At 43.9% G+C, this 17,623-nt stretch overlaps 1 non-coding gene across 1 annotated transcript; it reads left to right on the forward strand.

Moving 5' to 3' along the window:
* Positions 1-11,681: 11,681 nt before the first annotated feature.
* Positions 11,682-11,788, forward strand: LOC130734878 (small nucleolar RNA R71). Its single transcript, XR_009018215.1, has one exon. It is a non-coding gene; the product is annotated as a small nucleolar RNA R71 (small nucleolar RNA).
* The last annotated feature ends 5,835 nt before the right edge of the window (positions 11,789-17,623 follow it).

The raw sequence follows: 17,623 nt of genomic DNA on the forward strand, positions 1-17,623 counted from the left end.
CTTCCACCTTAAAGATTTTGACAAATCTTTCGAGAACTTAAGTGCTAAAGATAAGAGATAGAAAAGCACACAAGGATTTTATCCTGGTTCACTTGATAAATCACTCAAGCTACTCCAGTCCACCCGTTAAGGTGATTTCTTCCTTCTTAGAATGAAGGCAATCCACTAATCAGGTAAGAGTTACAACTGCACTTGAAACCTACAAGTGACTAACAATTACACTGACTTAGCTCACACTAAGATTCACTCTCTTAGTCTTCTCTAGGATCCGATCAACCTTGATCTCCTAAAGGAACTAAACAAACTGTTTATCAAAGAATTGTTTACAAGAGATTTGCTTCTAAAAAGCTAATAGTAAACACAATGAATTTCAGATGAAAGAAAGCTTAGAATATTTTGAATATGTCTTGCGCGTATAAGTGTTTCTTTCTCTAACCGCTTCTTTCAATCTTCAGCCTCTATATATACTCCAAGGATTAGGGTTGAGCGTTGCATGGGAAATGCTACCGTTGGAGGGCAGTTCTGGAAAATCCAGCTTCTGCTGTGGCTGAGAACGTTAGGTAGGTCGTCAGGAAGGTACACTTGCTTTTGTACTTGGATAGCGACTTGACCTTTTAACCTAGGAGACTTCTGATCAGGGGAATACTTCATATTGGAACTTGTGAAGCCGGTTGATCAGAGTCAGAGGGAAAGCACAGATCCTCTGACCATTGTATCTTCTGATTCTGAACTCAGAGGGAAGAACATGGCCTTCAGAGTTTCTTGCTTCTGGACTTCAGAGTTTCCACTATTCAGCTTCTGGATCTTCAGAGTCTTCTACACCATCAGAACATCTGAACCTTCAGTGTTTCTTGGTTATCAGAACTTCTGGATCTTCAGAGCTTCTAGCGACTGAGTCCACATCAGAGTTTGTATAGCTTCAGAACTTCTGAAGCTTTTCCACTGTTCATACTGAACATGGTGAATGCGAAAGCGTTGCTTGGGTTACCCTTTATACACAGTGCTTCTGATTTGTGTGAGATTGAGTTGAGGTCAGAGCCTGTAAATAGCACACTCAGAAAAACACGTTAGAGTACCACAATTGTTCATATCAAAAGGTTAACTTGTAATCATCAAAACATAGAGTTGTACTACTAGATCAAAACTTGATCTTACAATCTCCCCCTTTTTGATGATGACAAAACTAAGATTTTTGATGAACAATTCTTAAACATTAAACTGAATTCACTCAGAGTTTAGAGATATAGAATAAGACTTATCCTGATGTGAATAGTTTATCTTGCTCATTCTGAATTCAAGTCACTGCTTGATTCTGAGCTTAGCTCCCCCTGAATCTAATACTTGATGAAAACGTTAGTAAAGTCTAGATTCTGAGCTAAAAAATATAAGAGTTCAGAGTGAAAAGCTTATGACATAGATGAAAAACGAATAATCAGAGCGCATAAGTGATCAGAGTCATGGACAAGGTATCAGAGTCTTGGGTATCAGAGTCAACTTAGAATCACTTCAGAAGAAGTGAAATGTATTCCTTGTATTTGCCCAGTGACACATCTATGGTCATGAAGGTGGAACTCTTAAAATCTCCAAAAGAAAAATAAGTCACACTAACACATCTTACAAATCAAAAACTGGGTTTACTCCCCCTTTTTGTCATAAGCAAAAAGCTTGGGGTGTGAAAAACTTAGCTTGAAGTACAAGGTACTCCCCCTTAGAGAAGGTCTAAGTTTAAAAGAAAATGAAAACGATGTAAGAATCAGAGTTAGGCGAAAATAAATAGAAGAGTTAATGCAAGGGATGAACGTTTACCACCGGTCAAGTGAGTAAATAGAAGGGTCAGTTACCAAGAACTTAACCTCGAGAAACTGTAAGAGCATTAACTTTCAGAGAGAAAGTGAAGCCTATAAAAAGCGTTGGAGAGAAAGGTAAGCTTCACACGCGAATAATTTTCAGTAAAAAAAAATGGCATCATACAACGTAGCACTAGAAAAGCTGAGGAAGAAGGCCTTTGAAGAGGACTTGTTCCTGAACATCAGGCATCCAGAGGGTGCAACTACCATCGCGGAGCTGACACGGACACTGCTGGAAGAGGACCTGCGTCCAGAGTTGGAGAGAGACCTGAAGGAATTTCTTGCCTTCGTGGAGGAGGTGCAAGAACTCAGCCGGCTTGAACTCAAGCTGCTGGAAGAGAAAGAGAGTTTGGAAGAGAAGCTCAAGACTTCAGAAGAGATTCTGGAGAGGGATGAGCTAAAGATCAGGCTCAGCAACATCCAGCATGTACTGGAGCGTCTGGAGAAGGATAGGTCAGAGCAGCGCCAGGAGTGCAGAAGAATGAGGAGAGATCCTCCATTCTAGATTATATGATGGAAAGAAATATGATGTAAACACAAAACAATTATGAATAAAACGAGTTTAGCAAACATATGTGACATAAGTATATAGTTATGCATATATAATCACAAACGAACAAAAGAGAATAAATAAATAAAAAGAAACAGAGTTTAACAAAGAAAAACAAAGGTAACGAAAAAGAAGAAAAAGAAGAGATCCTAAAACTAAGGTTTGTCAGTGCGTCGCAGAAGTTCCATCATCATGTGCTTCATCTCAATCAGCATGGATTCATGAGTGTCAAGACGTTGTTCCATGATGTCGAGTCTGGATGAGCTTGTCTGAGTAGAACTGGAAGGAACATTCTGAGCAGCTTGAGGATCTGGAATGGAAGCAGAAGCAGCAGGAGTAAACACAACTGGTGCAAGTGCTTGGCATCTAAGAGCTTCAGCCTCAGCTTCAAGTCGCTCTGCCTCAAGTCTGGCTTGTTCAGCTTGAGCTGCTGCTTGACGTGCAGCTTCTTCTGCTTGTTCTTTCTTTCTCTTGGCTTCTTCAATAGCTTCAAGAAGCTTATTTCTCTGTTCTAGTTCATGAAGAGCCACCCTTCTAGCAAACCTTTGCTTTGCAGCCTCAATGCTCTGACTGCCCTCTGCATGCAGGAGCTGCATCATAATCGGAACTTGAGCCACTAGCCAAGTGCTCAGATTGTTCCACTCATCAGCCACATTTTCAGCATTCTCACTGAGATCAGTCTGACCGTGCACATTGCGGAGCCTCAAGGAGGCTTCATGATAGAAGATATTGATGCACTCAGAGAGAGATGTGGGTTGAAGGTGAGTATAGGGAATTATGGAGAGGTTGGGTGCAGGAAAGGCTGGGTGATTGCTGCTATGAGCTTCAGAGGCACCTTGTGGAGAACCAATGTTAATCATGGGAGCATTGGGTTCAGAGGTTCCAAGGTGAGGGTCTGAAGTTTCAACCAGAGGGTGAGGTGATCTAACCGAGGATTGGTTAGACACTGATTGTTCGGGTTCAGGGTCTGGTTGAATAGGCTCTTGTTGGTCAGGGACAGGGTGAGCTTGTTGAACTAAGGGGTCTGCCTCTTGGATAGGATTGGCCAAGATAGGTTCATCTGGGTCAACTAGACGTTCAGGTCTAGGGCCAGGATATCTCCTAGGGCTTGGACAGGTAAGGTAATACTCTTCCAAGGCAGACACCTTCTCTTTTCTAACCTCCATGAATTTTCTAATTGATTCAGAGTTATTGGAGGGAGAAGAATCAACAACATTGATTGGGAAGGATACAGGTGTAAAGGCTGTTGAAGAGTCTGTATCCGTGGTTCTGGCAGCAGGACGTGCTGATGCTCTGGGAGCAGAGTGATCAGACGTTTTGGGTTGTGGTTCTGTTTGGTTGGGCTCTGGTTGGTCATGGATGATGGGTTCAGAAGATAATGGGTCGTACGGAATGGTAAGGAGAGAGGTTGGATCTTCTGACCTAGAGGTTGGGTTCTGAAGCAAATTCCAGAGAGGTGCTTCGGTAGGAGAAGGTTGAAAGAAGGAGGATCGTGGGGAATGTGGTGGAGAGGTGGTTTGTGCGGCTGGTTGGGATTCAGGAATAGGAGTGAGGGGATTTGAGGAGTGTTGAAGCAAGGCAGAAATAGGAAGTGCATCAAATAAATTCAAATCATCATCAGAAGCAAGTGCAGGCTTACTTGAATGTGCTGATGATCGAGTCACTCTGGCAGGAGGTTCAGTCCTTCTGACCACTGCAGCAGCTGGTTCCACCCGAGTAGGCTTCACCACGATTCTGACCTTCTTCTGCTTCTTCTTTGGAGGACCATCCTCACTATCACTATCATCACCATCATCAGGCTTTCTCTTTGTCTTCTTGACCAGAGGGACATCAGATTCTTCAGAGGATTCTTCCAGAACCATCTTCCTCTGAGCTTTCTTCTTGGGAGGAGAAGGAAACTCTGGAGCTGGCGGCAGTCTGCTGAAGAAATCATCAAGATCAATCTCGAATCCTTGAGCCCTGAGGTCTTCAACATAGCATCTGATGGCTTCAGGATTGTCTGCTTGAGTCCACAGTGGGTAGTCATTCAGAGGCATCCTTCTTCCTCTGATCTCAGAAGATGTGTCTTCATGAGCAGGAGCAATCTTCTTCTGGACCAAACCCATCTTCTTCAGAGAGTTGGCAGTGAAGACATCGCTGACAATTGTGCTCAAGTCCTCTGTGCAACCAGCATTGATCAGGTCTTGAATGAGGCCACTCTCAATGAAGAGATCAGACAGCAGTCTCCCAAAGGGGATATACTTGATTGCTGACTTGATTGAGGCAGTAGTCCTAGACTTCCGGATACACTCCTTCAAGTAGGAGAACAGGAAGTAGGGAAGGCAGATCTTCCTCTTGTCTTGAATGAAAAACAGCATCGCCTTCTGGTTGAAGTTGATGTAATCTGGGGAACTGCCCTTCGGTCTCTGATTGATGCAGTTAAGCAGGATCTTGTGCCAGATCCTGAGTTTGGGGTGAAGGTCCATCACCTTGTAACTTGTCTTGCCCGGTTTGAAAGTGGTGTACAGGGCCTGGTTGGTTTTGTCTTTGGTGCTGGGTTTCAGCTTCGACTCAGTGAATTGGAATCGAAACCCATAAGCAGTGTCTGCACCTAGCAGATTCACGAATGACTTCTCCGTGATGATGATCTTCCTGCCAAGAATATGAGATACCACTTGAGTATCATCGCAGTCGGCGTGCTTCCAGAATTCCTTGACCAACTTCTCATACACCGGTCCTCGAAGTCGGTTGAAGTAGTTTCCCCAACCTTGAGCTTGGACTTCAGGACGAAGATCAAACCCATTTGCAGCCAGGTTGTCGATGTCGAATCTCCATTCTGCCAGGACTTGGAGTTCCTCAGGAGCAAATACGCAGTGAACGGCACAGCCCCGTTCTGCAATTGGAACAATCTGCTCTTGAGCTTGAACTTGTTCTTGTGCCGGGTTCTCAGAACCCCTTTGACCCGTTGCCAAACCAACTACCATGTGAGGGAACTGAGGTGCATCTGCAGTAGATCTTCTGGTTTGTCTCACCATTTTGAAGAGGTTGAAGGTTTGAGGTAGAAGATGAAGTTTGAAGGATGAAGAGAGATCGAGAGAGAAATCAAGAAAAAGTGGTTTTGAAAAGCAGAGAGAGCGAGAGTGAAAACCGGAAGTGAAGAGAACGTGTGTGTATAGTGGGTTTTATCAAATAACCGTTGTTGATTCAAAAGCACTTTAAGATCAACGGTTGAAAATTAAAGATAGATAGTAACAGTAAAATACACAATCACACACAGGAGATAAGCATATCTACACGCAATCATAACAGACTGTCACACGGGCACAAGGAATTATGCATCAGAAATTCTGATACACGTGTTGTTGTCTCAGCTTCAGAGTCAGTACCAGTGGGCACACACACTCTGATTGAGTTACCTTCTGGACTAGACATCTTCTGATCAAGAAGTATCATAGTCAGAGGTTCTGATCCATCTTCACTCTGGACAAAAGTCCATGTTTAGATTTTTCAGAATAAAATTAAATCTATCCTCTGCTAAGGGCTTTGTAAAGATATCTGCCCATTGATGGTCAGTATCAACAAACTTCAGAAGAAGTACGCCCTTCTGTACATAATCTCTAATAAAGTGATACTTTACCTCAATGTGCTTTGCCCTTGAATGCAAGATAGGATTCTTACTCAATGAGATTGCAGCAGTGTTATCACAATAGATTGGGATATTGCTCTCAAGGATCTGATAATCCTCCAGCTGATGTTTCATCCAGAGCATCTGAGTGCTGCATATTGCTGCTGAGATATATTCTGCCTTTGCAGTTGATAGTGCAATGGTTGATTGCCTCTTGCTTGCCCATGAGACTAGATTGCTTCCCAGAAATTGACAATTTCCAGAAGTACTTTTTCTCTCTGTTCTATCTCCAGCATAATCAGCATCACAATAACCTGAAAGCTTATACTCTGATGTTTTCTTATACATCAAGCCAAGGTTAGTGGTGCCTTTCAGATACCTTAGGATCCTCTTAACAGCAGTTAAGTGGGTTTCCCTTGGATCTGATTGGAAACGAGCACATAAGTGAACACTAAATAATATGTCTGGCCTAGATGCAGTTAAGTATAGAAGTGAACCTATCATTCTACGATAGAGCTTCTGACATACTTTACCACTTTTATCTTCTTTCTCCAAAATGCATGTAGGATGCATTGGAGTCTTGGCCACTGTAGATTCCAGCATATTGAACTTCTTCAGAAGTTCTTTAGTGTACTTGCTCTGATGGATATATGTTCCTTCTGGTGTTTGATCAACTTGTATTCCCAGAAAGTACTTTAATTCTCCCATCATACTCATCTCAAATTCAGCCTGCATCATCTCAGAAAATTCTTTGCATAGAGATTGATTAGCAGAACCAAATATAATATCATCAACATAAATTTGCACAATTAAGATATCATCTTTATAAGTCTTGCAAAAAAGAGTTGTATCTACTTTACCCCTTACAAACTCATTCTCCAGAAGAAATGAGCTAAGTCTCTCATACCATGCTCTGGGAGCTTGCTTCAGACCGTAGAGTGATTTCTTCAATTTGAACACATGGTCTGGATTCTTTTCATCTTCAAAACCTGGGGGTTGATGAACATAGACTTCCTCTGAGATATAACCATTTAGGAAGGCACTCTTTACGTCCATCTGATGTAGAACTATGTTGTGATTTACTGAGAAGGAGATCAACAGTCTGATTGCCTCCAGTCTTGCTACCGGAGCAAATGTTTCAGTGTAGTCTATTCCTTCCTGCTGGCTGTAGCCTTGAGCAACTAGCCTTGCCTTGTTTCTGACTACATCTCCTTTCTCATTTAGCTTGTTTCTGAATACCCATTTCGTTCCAATAACATGGACACTCTCAGGCTTCTTCACTAAGCTCCAGAACTTGCGCTCTGATACCAATTGAAGGTATGAAAAACGGTAGAAAGGGGGGGTTTGAATAACGTTTTCAGAACAAAACTTCCACCTTAAAGATTTTGACAAATCTTTCGAGAACTTAAGTGCTAAAGATAAGAGATAGAAAAGCACACAAGGATTTTATCCTGGTTCACTTGATAAATCACTCAAGCTACTCCAGTCCACCCGTTAAGGTGATTTCTTCCTTCTTAGAATGAAGGCAATCCACTAATCAGGTAAGAGTTACAACTGCACTTGAAACCTACAAGTGACTAACAATTACACTGACTTAGCTCACACTAAGATTCACTCTCTTAGTCTTCTCTAGGATCCGATCAACCTTGATCTCCTAAAGGAACTAAACAAACTGTTTATCAAAGAATTGTTTACAAGAGATTTGCTTCTAAAAAGCTAATAGTAAACACAATGAATTTCAGATGAAAGAAAGCTTAGAATATTTTGAATATGTCTTGCGCGTATAAGTGTTTCTTTCTCTAACCGCTTCTTTCAATCTTCAGCCTCTATATATACTCCAAGGATTAGGGTTGAGCGTTGCATGGGAAATGCTACCGTTGGAGGGCAGTTCTGGAAAATCCAGCTTCTGCTGTGGCTGAGAACGTTAGGTAGGTCGTCTGGAAGGTACACTTGCTTTTGTACTTGGATAGCGACTTGACCTTTTAACCTAGGAGACTTCTGATCAGGGGAATACTTCATATTGGAACTTGTGAAGCCGGTTGATCAGAGTCAGAGGGAAAGCACAGATCCTCTGACCATTGTATCTTCTGATTCTGAACTCAGAGGGAAGAACATGGCCTTCAGAGTTTCTTGCTTCTGGACTTCAGAGTTTCCACTATTCAGCTTCTGGATCTTCAGAGTCTTCTACACCATCAGAACATCTGAACCTTCAGTGTTTCTTGGTTATCAGAACTTCTGGATCTTCAGAGCTTCTAGCGACTGAGTCCACATCAGAGTTTGTATAGCTTCAGAACTTCTGAAGCTTTTCCACTGTTCATACTGAACATGGTGAATGCGAAAGCGTTGCTTGGGTTACCCTTTATACACAGTGCTTCTGATTTGTGTGAGATTGAGTTGAGGTCAGAGCCTGTAAATAGCACACTCAGAAAAACACGTTAGAGTACCACAATTGTTCATATCAAAAGGTTAACTTGTAATCATCAAAACATAGAGTTGTACTACTAGATCAAAACTTGATCTTACACAACCTTGGCTTGGAGTCCTGTTTAGCAAACAAATGCCTCAAAGCAGCATGGTCAGTATGAACAATTACTTTAAAACCCAAGATGTAAGGCCTAAACTTTTCACAAGCAAAGACTACACCCAACAACTCTTTTTCAGTTGTAGTGTAGTTCCTTTGGGCCTCATTCAACACTCTACTTGCAAATATATCACATACAACACTCTTTCTTTCTTTTGACACAAGACAGCCCCTAAAGCTAGATCACTAGCATCACACATGATTTCAAATGGTAGAGACCAATCCAGCGCAACAATTACCGGGGCTGTCACCAAACTCTCTTTAATAGACTCAAAAGCTTTCAAACAATTCTCATCAAAAGTAAAAGGTGCTTCCTTCTCAAGCAAGTTGGTCATAGGCTTAGCTAATTTGGAAAAGTCTTTAATAAACCGCCTATAAAATCCAGCATGCCCGAGGAAACTCCTAATACCCTTGATGTTAGTCGGGGGAGGGAGCTTTTCAATGACTTCAATCTTAGCTCTATCAACCTCAATCCCCTTTTCGGACACTTTGTGTCCGAGAACTATGCCATCCCTAACCATGAAATGGTATTTCTCCCAATTCAAGACCAAGTTGGTCTCTTGACATCTTTTCAGAACCAAGGCTAAATTCCCTAGACAAGCATCAAAATTTGGACCAAAAACAGAGAAGTCGTCCATAAAAATCTCGATGCAAGTCTCTATCAAGTCAGAGAAAATAGCAAACATACACCTTTGGAAAGTAGCTGGGGCATTACAAAGCCCAAATGGCATTCTCTTATAGGCAAACACGTCGTAAGGGCAAGTGAATGCCGTCTTCTCTTGGTCTTCCGGTGCAACACAAATTTGGTTGTATCCGGAATAACCATCAAGAAAACAGTAGTATTGGTACCCAGCCAACTTATCAAGCATTTGATCTATGAAAGGCAAAGGAAAGTGATCCTTTCTAGTTACCGAATTCAGCCTTCGATAGTCAATACAAACCCTCCACTTCGTCACTTGACGAGTGGGAATCAACTCATTGTTCTCATTGGCAACCACAGTGATGCCTCCTTTCTTGGGAACCACTTGAACGGGACTTACCCATTCACTATCCGAAATTGGATAAATCACACCTGCATCAAGCAATTTAATTATCTCTTTCCTCACCACATCCTTCATGGAAGGGTTAAGTCTTCTTTGAGGTTGGACTATAGGTTTGTAATTTTCTTCCAACAAAATTTTATGCATGCATATCGCAGGGCTAATGCCTTTGATATCATCAATAGTCCAACCCAAAGCCGACTTATGCTCCCTCAAAACTCTGAGGAGTTTCTCCTCTTCCAAGGGGGTGAGAGCACTACTCAAAATAACAGGTTTATTCTCACCTTCCTCAAGATAAGCATATTTGAGAGAGGAAGGGAGTGGCTTGAGCTCACTCTTCTCCTCAATTGGAATATCCTCATCCCTAATTAATTCTTCTTTCCAAATGCTTTTGGTGGCAAGAGATGAGACAGATTCTAATTGAGATAGAGTAGCATTCACCTCATGGTACAAGGAGTCAAGTTCACTCTCAAGATTTTGGTCCTCCATTTCTAGCCCCTCCATGATTGTTGTTTCCAAGGGGTCCTTAATAGATATTCTAACAAACTCTTCACACACGAGCTCATCCACTACTTCACACCGGAAAACTTCCTCATCTGCTCGGTGTTTCAAAGAGTCAAAGATATTGAAGAGGACCTCCTCTTCACCCACTTTCAATGTTAGAGTTCCCTTAGCCACTTTAATCTCGGCCTCACCAGTGGCTAAGAATGGTCTCCCCAATATGAGAGGGACTTTAGAATCCTCTTCCATGTCTAAAATGACAAAATCCACTGGGAAGACAAACTTATCCACCTTAACCACAACATCTTCAATGATCCCGTAAGGGATTTTTAAGGACCTATCCGCCATTTGCAAAGAAATCATAGTTGGGGTAACCTCTCCTAAGTTCAACCTTTTAAACATACTAAGCGGCATCAAGTTGATACTCGCTCCTAAATCACACAAGGCTTCTACCACAGTTAACCCCTCTATCTCTACCGGAATAGTAAAGCTCCCGGGATCTCTCCTCTTTTTGGGCATCTTTCTTTGCAAAATGGCACTACACTCCTCGGTCATCAAGATAGTTTCATCGACCTCACTCAACTTCCTTCTCTTACTGAGGACATCTTTCATGAACTTAGCATAGATTGGCATTTGCTCCAAGACTTCAGAAAAAGGGATATTAATATGGAGTTTCTTAAAAACCTCCAAGAACTTAGAAAATTGTTTATCCAAATTTTTCTTCACCAAAGCCTTGGGAAATGGAATCTTGCGGAGCTCAGGGATGTGAGTGTTTACAACCCTAGTCCTAGTGGGCTCTCTAGCTCTTTCCTCCACAACACCCTCATCTCTTTCTACCTCAGCTTCCCCATTTTTCTCTCCCTCAACTTTTTTCTCTGGCTCTTGTAACACCCTTCCACTCCTAGTAGAAACAACAGCAGTATTTTCTTGTTCGGTTAAAGTTAAAGTTTCAGAAGAGAACTTACCTTGGTGATTTTCGGACATTTGTTTCGCTAGCTGTCCCAATTGACTCTCCAAGCTTTTTATAGCCATCTCATGGCTCTTGTAATTGCTCGCTGTATGATCAATAAATCCTTCAATCAGCTCTTCAAGACTCTTCTTTCCAACCGTCTTCACAACAATTTGCGGCTGGTCAAGAGGACCTTGTTCTGAGGTTGGAGTTTTTCCTCCTTGAGTCAATGTTCTGACCTTGCTAACATCATCATTGATAGTACACTGATTACTATAATGAGATTCACCACAAAATTTGCACTCCAAACAAGTTACTCTTGCTCCAATTGACTTGGTCTCCTTTATATGCTTTCGGATTTCCGCTACTTCCTCGGAGAGTTGCTTGTTGGAGGCTATGAGCTTGTCATAAGTTTCCACTTCAAAAGAACTTCTTCGGATTTGGCGTTCATTCTCGGAGTTCATGGCTCTCATCGCCATTTTCTCTATCAAATTATACCCCGCTTGTGGGGAAAGAGCATCGAACTCCCCACTTGAAGCCGCATCCAAGCCAAACCGTGATGAATATAGTAACCCATCATAGAACTTCGCCACACATTCCGCTTGGGTGAGATTGTGTTGAGGACATTTCCTCAAAAGCTTCTTCAAGTGCTCCCAAGCCTCATAAAGATTTTCATATGTGGATTGTGCGAAAGTCATGATGTCATTCTTCAATTTCCTCAAGAGGGACCTTGGGAAGAACCTCGTTGTGAATTTTTCTACAAGGTCTTCCCAAGTAGTGAGACTCCCTTGAGGTTGTGAGTTCAGCCAATCCTCTGCTGCGTCCTTCAAAGAGAAGGCAAATAAGCTCAACCGGATTGCTTCCGAAGGAACGTTCATCACCCGATATGTGTTGCAATTACGGATGAACCTTTCCATATGAGCATGAGGATCTTCCGAGGAACCTCCACCATATTGGCTTTGGCTCACCATGTTGATGAATGCTGGTCTCAACTCAAAGCTCCCAACTCCTTCGGGGATGACAATACTTCCGGGATAGTCAAAGCTCATGGACCCCGAAGTTAGTTCCCGAAGAGTTCGGTTGGCATTCTCAACTTCTTGTTCTCGCAAACGGAGGGTGATACCCTCTTGGATCCTTGCCTCAATGTGGGCTTGCATCTCCTCCTCTGTCATGCAGCCACCCATGGTGGTGCCTCTCTTGAGAGCAACCTACGTATGACAATCAAAAGAGAAAGATTAGTAGCACCAATTCTAGACAAGTTAAAGACTTAAAACAAAACCACCAACTTTAAACTTAAACCAAAAATCGCAAAACAATTCCTCGGCAACGGCGCCAAAAACTTGTTGGTTCTTCTGCAAGTGTACAGAATCTACCCGGTTTTAAATTATCGAACCACAGGGAATTAAATTGCAAGTCCAGTTTAAGATTCAAGTTCAAGGTTGAAAAGCAAGTAAAATTCAGTTTTAAAGGTTGTTTGTTTCTTAGGTTTGTAAAAAGACAAGTGCTCAAGGAATAAAGCGATTGAAAAACAGAGATGAAATTGCCTTGGGTTCTTGCTCAACGAATTCAGTTTTAGCAAACCTTCCTATTCAATTAATCCTGAGTCTCTCCTTGACGTTCTAGCCTAGATAGTCATCTATCGATGCCTCGTAAAGAAAACCCTTTCTAATCAAAAGATAGATTCAATTCCTTGATAACCTAAACATTTGTTAGAAGCACTAAGCATGCAATTCAGGCCAACAAACCCCAACCCTTCCTCTATTCCTAGCAGCAAGTATAGAAGAGGTAATCTCACAACAAGTCCCAATTCTATAACAAACTATCGTTATGATTATAGAAAAGTAGAAAGCTAGCATGCATACAAGCTTGAAAGATAAAGCATAGGAGTGAGATTCAAGGGTTTACTCAGAACATCATGAATAGAAAATGTTGAAAAGCTAAAACATTCAAAGTCTTACAAAGAACCCAAAGCAAAAGGGGTTTTTAGCCTAACATGGCTAAGAAATCCATGCTAGAAAATAGAGATAAAACCTGGAACATAAGGTCTAGGGAAAGCTCCTAGAGCTCCAGAACTCAAACTCTCTCTTCTAACTTATGAAAATATGATCAAATGACAAAAGGTCCCAAGAGAAATGTCTAAAAACCAATTTATACGCAAAACAGTCGAGTCTGGGCGCTCAGGCGCCAATAGCATGCAAAAACATGCTCTCTGGACCCTAATTGGCGCCTAGGCGCCAATTCCCAGCGCCTAGGCGCCCAAGCTCGCTTGGAAAAGACTTTTTGGCTTCTGTAACTCCTCTTTTGAGCCCCTTCAAGTCCTTCTTCAATTCCATGCCTCTTGGCCTTCATTCTCCTTCAGTTTCTGATCTGCAACTTAACCAACAAGACAAGGAAAGTTCCACAAGCTCAAAGAGCTTATTAGCACAAGAGGTACCTCAATTAACACAATAAAACCATGCAAGTCCTGAACTTTCTCAAAATGCATGAAAACCCCCTATAAAACTATAAAATTACCTAAACGAAGTAAAGACTCAAAGAAAGATAAAAATGCATGAGAATGCATGAAACACTACATGAGACTTAACAAAAAGACTCAAAACTAACTAAGAAATGACCCTAAAAAACACTACTAAACTAGGGTCATCAGGACGCTCACAGTTGAATGATCGAGGTGATCGCTGGCAAGGCGATCGACAGCAAGGAAATCGATATAAGGGGAGTCGTCAGCAGGATGATCTCAGGCGGGACGGTCGTAAACAAACGCCAACGGCCGACAAGAAGGAGACGTTGGTGACAAGAAAGAAGGGAGCTGAAAAAACCTTCAACAAAGATCTTGATCCACCAGTTGGGACGATAAATACAATCGCAGGGGGTTTCGGTGGAGGCGGCGACACACCTTTGGCGAGACGGCGACATGTTACGGCAGTAACATCAGTGCAAGAGTATGCGACCCCATTTGGTTTTCATCACCCAGACATAGTAATATCATCAGCAGACTTCGAGGGGATCAAGACACACAAGGACGATCCTATGATGGTAATGGTAAGGATCAATAACTTTAATGTGCGAAGAGTACTTTTGGACCAGGGATGTTCTGCGGATATTATTTACGGTGATGCGTTCGAGCAGTTGGGATTAACGGATAAGGACCTGATGCTGTATACTGGGACTTTGGTAGGCTTCTTGGGAGAACAGGTCTGGGTGCGTGGCTACTTGGATTTAGACACGGTTTTTGGAATTGACGAGAACGCCAAGCTTTTGCGTGTAAGGTATTTGGTATTGCAGGTTGTGGCATCGTACAATCTCATCTTCGGGCGGAACACGCTAAATCGTATCTACGCAGTAATTTCGACGGCTCACCTAGCGGTGAAGTACCCACTAATCTGTGGTAAGGTGGGGAAAATCGCGGTCGATCAGCGGAGGGCGAGAGAATGCTATAATAATTGCCTTAGTTTGTATGGGAAGAAGAGAGCTAGTGATGGACATAGATGTCACGAGATCGAGATCTTGGAAGGTGGTCAAGGCCAGCAGGGTTTTCAGGGCCGGGGGTGAAGCGGCGCAGGGAGATTGGAGCAGATGGTTGCTTGAAAGAGTGAGAAACTAAGGAGCAACCAAGGTCAGGAAAGGTTAGATTGTAGGACGGGAAGAGATGGGCAGTTCACTGACGCCCAGGAGGAGGAACGCTGGGCGAACATAATCGAGGACTTGGAAATATACAAATTTAGCAGGGGAGTGCTGGCGATTGAGCTCAGGCTCACGGCTAGTCAAGAGAGGCGCCTAGAGAAACTGGTGGAGGACAATTTTGACCTCTTTAATTGGAGTCAGAAAGATGCGGCGCTCTGGGGATTGCCCAGGTTTAGGAAGCCGAATCTTTTAAGCACGAGCCAAGAGAAGAACAGAGGAAAAGGGGTGGTGATGCAAGATGTGGTTCGAATGAATCTAAAACAAGGTGGCGTTGAGCGAAGTGAAGGAGAACATTTGAGCAACCCAGGGGCAAACCGGAGAAGGTGGGAAAACGGGGTCGAGCACACCGCCGCGAGAGCAAGGAAAAGGGAAATGCGGGATATTGGAGGCCAGTAGGATCGGCGATTTTTAAACCTCCAGGGCTAGCTAAGCGCAACAAACAAAGGGGCGAGTTAGATGAAGATCCTCTTCACCACGGGGCGTTTGGCGAGGTAACTGGGCCTCACAAGGGCCAAGAGGGGGAAGCGAGCACATCAGGTCTGAAGGATAGGGTGTTTGGTGTGGTGCTCTGATCAAGGGCCAATGAAGGGAGCAAGGGCGCGACGAGGAAAAGCAGGGATTAGGACAAAAATAAAGATGCACTCTTTTTCTCCACCACGGGAGTTTTTTAATGAGGCATCCCTCAAAATGTAAAAACCTTTTACAAATCAAATCCAAAAGGATATTCTCAGCAATACTCCTAACTCACAAATTGAAATATCACGGTCTCCCGGTGGGAAAAATTCCCTGAAGGTGGCGATCCCAACACGACCTTGATGTCTGGGGATCGCTCCAGAAAGTCCGGCGCGAACCGCTGATCACTCGTTGGCGACGTGTGCTGGTAAGCTTCTTACCCCAAAAGCCTCCCTGAAATATGGGTGAGCATTCAAAACTAGGCTAAGTCTCGGGCAATCCACATGGCCATTGGGACCCCATCCACTGTAAGTCCTCGCCAGGACAAAACTGGCAAGGCCATACCTGATCTTACGGGAAATATGGTATGAACGAAGCCTCAGTTCAAAGCTGAGCGAAAGTCCAAGTTTTCTTTGGCACACATTTAAAATCGCTACACGAAACTCAAACTTAAATCGTAAGACAGGCGCCAAAGAATGAAACGCGGCGGGGCGATGAATAGAAGAAGGCAGAATAAAACTGCAACAAACATTCATTAATAGCTAGCTTGTAGGACAATATTACTTACAAAAGTGGTAAGGGGAAGATAATTACAAGTAGTCAGACTGCATTAATATTTTCTTCTCTCCTTGAGTTTCAGCAGCCGAAAAGTACTCCGCATTGAAGCCGGGAGGATCATCAGGGCCGACCAAACCCTCGGGGGTAACCCTCTTGAAGGCCCCCATCACGCTGAGATCCAACCCTTCGTAAAGGTGCTGGACCTGGGCCTTAGCAAGAAAGAAACCGCGACCACGCTCTTCCACGACCTCAGCAGCAGCTTCAATCTCCAACTTAGTTCTAAGGCCCTGGCCTCAAAAGACGCTCGGTTTCCGCCTCCGCGATAGCTTTGTCTTTTGCTTCTAGCTGGGTTCTCACCTGCGAGGGCCTCGTTCGATGCCGCCAAGTCACTACGCAAGGATGCAAGTTCCTCATCTTTGGCATCACGAGCTACCTTGCTCGCAGCAATCGCCTCGGCTCTCGCCTCCAATTCCTTCCGCATATTGTCCATCTCATCCTCTAGTTCATCCCTTCCCTTCATAGGCGAGCAAATCATCCTCGCGACCGCTCATCTCGATACCCAGGTTGTTCAGTATGATTACCTGGGCCGCCACCTGGTTAGCGGCCTGTCACGCTCGTCGTACGCCTCAAGCGTGGCAAGACGATAACTCTCCGCTTTCTGACGGAGCTCCTCAACTTCAGCAGCAGAGGCCGAATCTTGGGATAACTTGGCAAAAACGCATCCCGCGCGGAGGAGGCTCGAAATGGCTTCTTGTGCCATGCCATCGAGATCGGGATTTCCAGCTTCCTTCAAACTACTGAAGAAAGGATCGGACAACATGAAGTTGACAGGATTGGGTTGTTGGTTCAAGGGGGAGATTTCTTTTTCCCTCGGTGGTCAGGCGGCTAGGAGCAGGGGAAGAGTGGTGAGGAGATGGTAGGACGACAGGAGCTTGATCCTCATCATCACGACTCATTTGATGAACGGGCGAAGCCCGGGGTGAGCCCATTACAGCTTGTTGAGTCGGATGGTCTTTTTGAGGGGCGACGGAAGCAGAATCCTTGGGCGCACCCTGGCTGTCAAAAGTCTCCTTAGGAGAGAGCGGAGTCCCTGCCCCGCCTTCAGGGTTGGCCTCGCCAACCGGTCTCCGGCGAGGAATGGCAGTCTCGTCGGTTTTGTTTCTCTTGATCTTCTTCTTCTTCTCCTTCTTTAACAAAGGAGTCGCGGCTCCGCCCCCTCCGTCCTCGCCGGTCTCAGCTTCTTTGGATTTAGTGGATTTCTTTGTGGGGGGGAGAGTAAGAGCATCATCATTGATGACACCCAACGCTGCCCAACCAGACTTAGGAAGGACGGCGGTGCCTAGTGTATTGCCTCGCCGGACCCAGGAAGAGCAATACCGCTTGTGGCTCCTGGCGCTGGCTCGACGGACGGTTTGACCCGCTTCCTAGGAAGAGGAACGGTGGCCTCGACGCCAGCACCCCAATAGCACGTCTTCCCTTACCCCCACTAGTATTGAAAGTGGGGGGAAATTTGATCACCTTGGCAGTGAGAGCACGCTCCAATTCAGTCTTGGTACACTTCATTTCCCTTGAGAGAAGCAGGGAAAACATATGATTAATGATAAACTCCACAGGAATATAATGTTGCAGCAAAAGAG

This window comes from Lotus japonicus, chromosome 1 (genome assembly GCF_012489685.1).
Source record: "Lotus japonicus ecotype B-129 chromosome 1, LjGifu_v1.2".
Taxonomy (NCBI): domain Eukaryota; kingdom Viridiplantae; phylum Streptophyta; class Magnoliopsida; order Fabales; family Fabaceae; genus Lotus; species Lotus japonicus.